Source organism: Belonocnema kinseyi, chromosome 1, assembly GCF_010883055.1.
Source record: "Belonocnema kinseyi isolate 2016_QV_RU_SX_M_011 chromosome 1, B_treatae_v1, whole genome shotgun sequence".
Lineage (NCBI taxonomy): Eukaryota > Metazoa > Arthropoda > Insecta > Hymenoptera > Cynipidae > Belonocnema > Belonocnema kinseyi.
In genome coordinates, this window is record NC_046657.1 from 165,995,385 (window position 1) to 166,001,574 (window position 6,190).

General features: G+C 27.5%; 1 protein-coding gene across 1 annotated transcript in view; it reads left to right on the plus strand.

The window, feature by feature from the left end:
• Positions 1–6,190, plus strand: part of LOC117171161 (O-acyltransferase like protein-like) — a 30,724-nt gene that overhangs the window by 22,826 nt on the left and 1,708 nt on the right. The window lies entirely within an intron of this gene.

Below are 6,190 nucleotides of genomic sequence, written 5' to 3' on the forward strand. Positions count from 1 at the left end.
TTTTAAAGAAAGAATTAATCTTAAACAAAGTTGTTAAATTTTCGACCAATCAGATGAATTTTAGACCAAGAAAATTGATAATCTACAAAAAAAGACAAATCTGAAACAAAATACATGAATTTTCAACGATGTTATTTAATTTTAAAAACAAAAAGAGTATTTCCACCCAAAACTTATAATTTTAATTTTTAACAATATATTTGCATTTACAACAGAACGACTTTACAACCAAAACATATTTATAGTTCATAATTCAACCGAAAAATTTAATTTTTAATTAAAATTATAAATTTTACATAAAACAATTTAATTTCTACAAAGAAAGACGACCTTTTAACAAAACACATGACTTCTCAACCAAAAATGGTATTGATTGATTGTCAGTTTCAAAAATGGATTTTCAACGAAAGAGATGAACCTTCAAATAAAAAAATAGACTATTATAATATAAGATAATTATAATATTATCATTATTAATATACGTATATATTTATATATATAATAGTATTAATACTTATATAATTTATATTTTATACATGAAATAACATAACCTCAAAATATACGCATATCAAGAGGCGCGCGATCTATTCAAATCATGAGAATCGTCAGCATCGAAATCTGGAAATATTAAAATCCCAATCTCCTGAATTTATTTCAAAGCAGTTAGCTGTCAGCAGATAGATATATAAATAGAATCGACGAAGTGCTCCGACCGGCAATCGTGCATCTTCGAGTTTTCAAATTCAGGAGAGGAGCAATAAGTTGCGCGCGCAACTCAGTCGTTTACAGCGTCTCCTACTATATTCACACGGACATAGCCCTGTCATAGTTTTGGACCGCATCTCGTTTCAGATCTGGGATCACTGTGTCTAGGCCCATGATCTAAGAATACACGGTCTAGCCATCAGCTCCCCCAATTTCGTCCCCATTCGCACTCCATCACTTTTAGCCATCTTGGTTACTACAGCAACCGTTAGCGTCTCGGTCTTCTCTCAAAATATTTGAAATCATGAATTATGGCTACATTGTAAATCAATGTCAATACCTGTGAAAGTTCTCAATATTCAAATAAGGTGCAAGAAGCGGGCACTGCTGACGCTATCCGTTTGTGAAAGCGCGTCGTGTTAAGATTAACTTTGTGAAAATTGTAGTGGTGTTTCTATTGAAAATACCATTGAAATCTTTATTTCATATGAATATAAAATCTGAACATGTAACTTTGTGTACCCTGAGAGGGTTTTTTTGTTCTCATTTAGTGCTTATGTATATACGAAATATAAAAACGGATATTATCATAATACAGGATATGATATCGATATTTTGCATTTATTTATTTCTGCTTTCAGCCCGAAAACAATATTCTTTTTTCTCTTCAGGTGGGTGATACTTCATTTCATTCGCGTTAAAAGGTACAATTCCTCAGGTGCCTTGAGAGGTTATGTTATCAATATTTCTAAGTATTTCTTCTATATTACAAGTTAGATGTTATATATTTGTTTATACTTTAGATCACGCATCTCAAAAACTTAATTATTTTCAAACTAATTTAATTTATTTATAAACTATATAATTTTTTTATCTTTTACTTACAATCTTCGCTCATTGCATTTACTTCCTTTCAAATATACTTCATTCTCGCGTGCTCACTTATCCAATATGGTTAAAAGTTGTGGAGTTGCTCCTTATTGGTTAACATTTTTTTAGTTGCGTGTGGCTAGACCGTGTATTCTTAGATCATGTCTAGGCCTGCTCGAAAAAATACGCCTCAAACTTCTGCTCTATCCATGTGCTGACATAGAACCGAGTACAGTTATATTTTATGTAAATACATGAATGGGAGCATGCTCGTAAGCGCTCGAGCATATAATATTTGCCTGCTCGAGCTAATACGCCTCACACTTCTACCTTCTCAATGTGTTGACATAGGACCAAGTACAGTTTCATTCTATGTTGGCACATGAGGGGGAACGTGAGCGTAGATTGTACATGAATAAAGAACCCCTACCATAACAAATTGTAGAAAATTGTCTCGACACCCTCCCCCTATTGAGATTTTATTTAATTTAAGTACAGTCGTAACCAGGTCTTACGACACAATGTAGATAGAGCCTTTCTTCAAAAGTGCGACACTATAATCGATCGCGATCTTGAAATAAATTAATCATTGACGCTCCACGTCGCATTTGGTCACTGTATAGCTCCATGTCATATTCTTAAGGGCCTCGACATGCTCGAGCGCCTACGGCAGGGCTCGCCACTTCAAGCAGGTGTTGGCTGCTACGACAACTGCATGGCTGCCACCTTATCGTTTTCCCTTATCTTGTACAAAAGCTTTCATACAAAAATGTTTAAATATAGGCGATTTAAGAGTTTAAACAATTCCAGTAGAGAGGCTATTTGTATCAGTGAAATTTCACTCACAATCAGTGAAATTTCACTGATTCATATTTAGAGAGTAGACCATTGAGTCATAAATCTATTCAAATTTATGAATTCTTAATTTTTTAAACTCTTTATTAAAAATTCTTAAATTTTGATGATTTAGTATCAAATTTTCTTCTTTTTAGAACAGTCAGAATTAAAAACTTGATTTTTGATTTTCCAGATCATCAAAAGTCAACAATTTTAATTTATGAATCTTCAAATTTCAAGAGATTTCATTTGTACTTTTTCGAAATTTAAATTGTCAGTCTTTTAAATTAAACGGTTTTTTTATTTTGAGAATTTTACAAATTAGGTAAGTTTTTAGTTCTGCAATTAAAAATTCTATAATTTTCACAATTTTTATTTGAAATTTCTTAAGTTTAGGATTCTCAGAATTGATAACTTTGACTCATCTTTAATCATTAAAATATAAGGATTTCAGTTTAAATATCTTCAAGATCGAGTAGTTGTCGATTGTAACTCTTGCACACCACATATCGTTTAATTGTCATTATTTTAAATTTGAAGAGTTCTTGGTTTTGATAATCTGCAATAAAAAATCCTTTAATTTAAGTTACTTACTTTCAAAATTTCTTCTCTTTGAAAGTTTTAAAACTGAAAATTGCAATTAATACCACTAAAAACATTCTGTTATCTGTGTTTAAATGTTAATTTCTGTCTTTATTTCTAGTTCTTGCTTGCATAAAATCTTATATTAAAATGAAAGATGCAAGTTACTGAAAGTCAATTGAAATTGAATTTACATTAAAATTTAATTCAAGAGGAGGTAGATATTTTAATATTTATTCAAATGTATGATTAGTTATTATATTTGATAGCACTTTTAATTGAAACATTCATTTCGTTTTGATTATTACTGCTAATACTAATTATATTCAATAATAATAATAATAATTATTCTTTTTAATAGTATTACATAAAATTATACTCACTGATTAAATTAAATGAGAACAAAAATGAATTGAAATTGTTCCCGTGCAATAGGACCAAAATCGTTTAAAATAAATATATACAGAGAAAGAAATCTGCTTTAGAATAAAAAATACTTTTCACAGAAATCTATACTTCATATTTTAATTACAAAAATTTATTTTAATCTTAATACGCTCACCTTCTATTTAAATTGAATTTTTATAGTTTAAGTAAACTAGAATTTGAGTTGTAGAATTTGACAATTATCCATTTAAATTTTTCTTAGTCTTATTATTTCATTCAAGAAATAATGAAATATGCCACATTTTTATATAAAAATATTTTTATTTTCGGTAATTATTATAAAACTTGCAATAAAATATAGTAATTGCTTAATTCTTCCACCTTTCAAGCATTATATTAATTTTTCTTATTAATTCTGTAACTACCTATTAATCATTAAGTATTAATAAATAACACAATCATATTATAGCTATAGCTTATTTCAATAAATATTTATTAAAGACATTTGAACAATATCATCTAAACATTTTATTATTATACATTGTATCAATTGTGTGAAATATATAAATATTATTCAATAAAACTTTTATATTTATTTTTATATTATTAAATCAAACGCTGATATATATTTTTCTAATTGTATTTCATTTTTGGAAAGGATAATGTCTTTCAAGCCCGGCGCGGCGAGAGGTATAATGACCGTGAAGGGCTAGAAACCAGTCGAATGCCAAGATTTATTAGGGCCACTTTGACCTAGTCTTTTGACTGCCACTGGCAGCTAATGCAGTCAATGGCTGCCATTTGGTGAGCCCTGATGTACATAGTCTTTGCACATTAGGTTAAAAATTCAGCTCTTTTTGGTATAACTCTAGCCTTTTGTTTAAAATTTATATTTTGTTGCTGATAAGTTAACTGAACTATTTTTTGATTACAAACTTTTCTGTAAATTTATCTGTTTCATTTAAAAGTTCATCTTTTTTAGTAGAAATATTGCATCTTCCTTGGATAAAAATGCAGCTGTTTTGTTGAAAATTAAACTATTCACGGGAAATTCTTTTGTTTTAAAATTACTATTTTTGTGTTCAAAAGTCAACTAAAATCTTTATAGATGAGAATTTAACCCCATTTTTTAAATTTGTCTTTTCGATTTAAAAATTCAACAGTTTTAGTAGAGTTTGGATTTTTCTTAAACCAAAATGCAACTGTTTGGTTGAAAATTTAATAATCTAGTTAAAAAATCATACTTTTTGGTTAGAGATTTGACTGTTTAGCAAAAATTAACACATTGTTTACTATTGTTATTTTGGTGTTAGAAAGTAAACTAGAATCTTCTTTGGATAAAAATGTAACTTTTTCAAAGATTTTTTTTAATTCATCGGTTAGGAGAAATTTTATCTTTCTTGAATAAAAATTCAATGGATCAGTTGAAAATTGAACCCTTTTTTTTAAGTTTGTCTTTTTGAATTCAAAATTCACTCACTTTAGTGGAAATTACATGAGAATTTATTAAATTAAATTACATGCTGTTTTGTTAAACATAAAATTATTTCGTGGAAAAATTTATTTTTGTTAAAATTTAATATTTTTATCTTAAAAAATGAACTGCAATTTTGTTTGGATGAAAATTCAACAATTTAAAAAAATGTGATTTCTTTTTTTAATTAGAAATTCATCGGTTCTAAGAGTAATATGATCTTTCTTTGATAAAAATGCAACTGTTTGATTTAAAATTAAACTATTTTGTTCAAAAGTCATACTTTTTGGTTGAAAATTCTACTGTTTTCTTGAAAATTTAACTATTTGGTAGAATATATACTTTTTGCTTAAAATTTTAACTTTTTTGTTAAAAAATAAACTGAAACTTTTTCTGGATAAAAGTTTAACTATTAAAAAAAACTGTCATATTGTATTACAAATTCAACTGTTTTAGTACAAATTTTATTTTTCTTGGATAGAATAAAAAATGCAACTATTCAGTAGAGAGTTAAACTATTTTGTTAAAAATTCATCCTTTTTGAATACAAAATTTAATTTTTTTAGTAGAAACTTATTTCTTGTTTAAAAACTTAAGTATTCAACTATTTTGTTTGAAAGATTTGTTTGAAGCACTTTATTGATTTTGTTGATTGAAAGCTTATGCCTTCGCTTGAAAATTTAACTGTTTAGTCAGAAAGCCTTTTCTTTTTGGTATAAAATTAATTTTTTAACTGAAAATCTAACTTATCATGTTTTCAAAAATTTATCTTTTTCAGTGGAAAATTTTCATTTTTTCCTAAAAAAGAAATAATAATTTTCTTGGTATAAAATTTGATGTTTGTTGGATCAAATGAATCAGTTTCATGACAAATTAATTTTTTGGTGAAGTCATATTTTGCTTTAAAAATTCAACTTTTGTAAAAAATCTTCTTTCGGCTTGTAAGTTTAACAATTTAGATAAGATTTTATTTCTTCCTTGAGGAAAAAATCTTTATTTGTTTTAAATTCGTCTTTTAGTTTTTTAGAAACATATTTCATAATAGAATAGACTTTTTTTTGCTTAAAGTAAATTAATCAATTTGGAAATTTCAAGTCTGTATCGGAAATACTGTTTTATTCTCTTTATAAAAGATTCTGTATTTAAAATATCACAATGTGAAAATGCTGGTATTGAAATATTGATGATCAGAGAAAATGAAAAATTAGTCAAGGAAAAATCATGGAATTTTGTTCTTGAAGTTCTCGGACGCCCTGCCTAATTTTACCAGCAATAAATAGAAAAACATTTCTCGAAACTAAAAATTACGTACAGTAAGAGGGGGGGGGGGGGGGG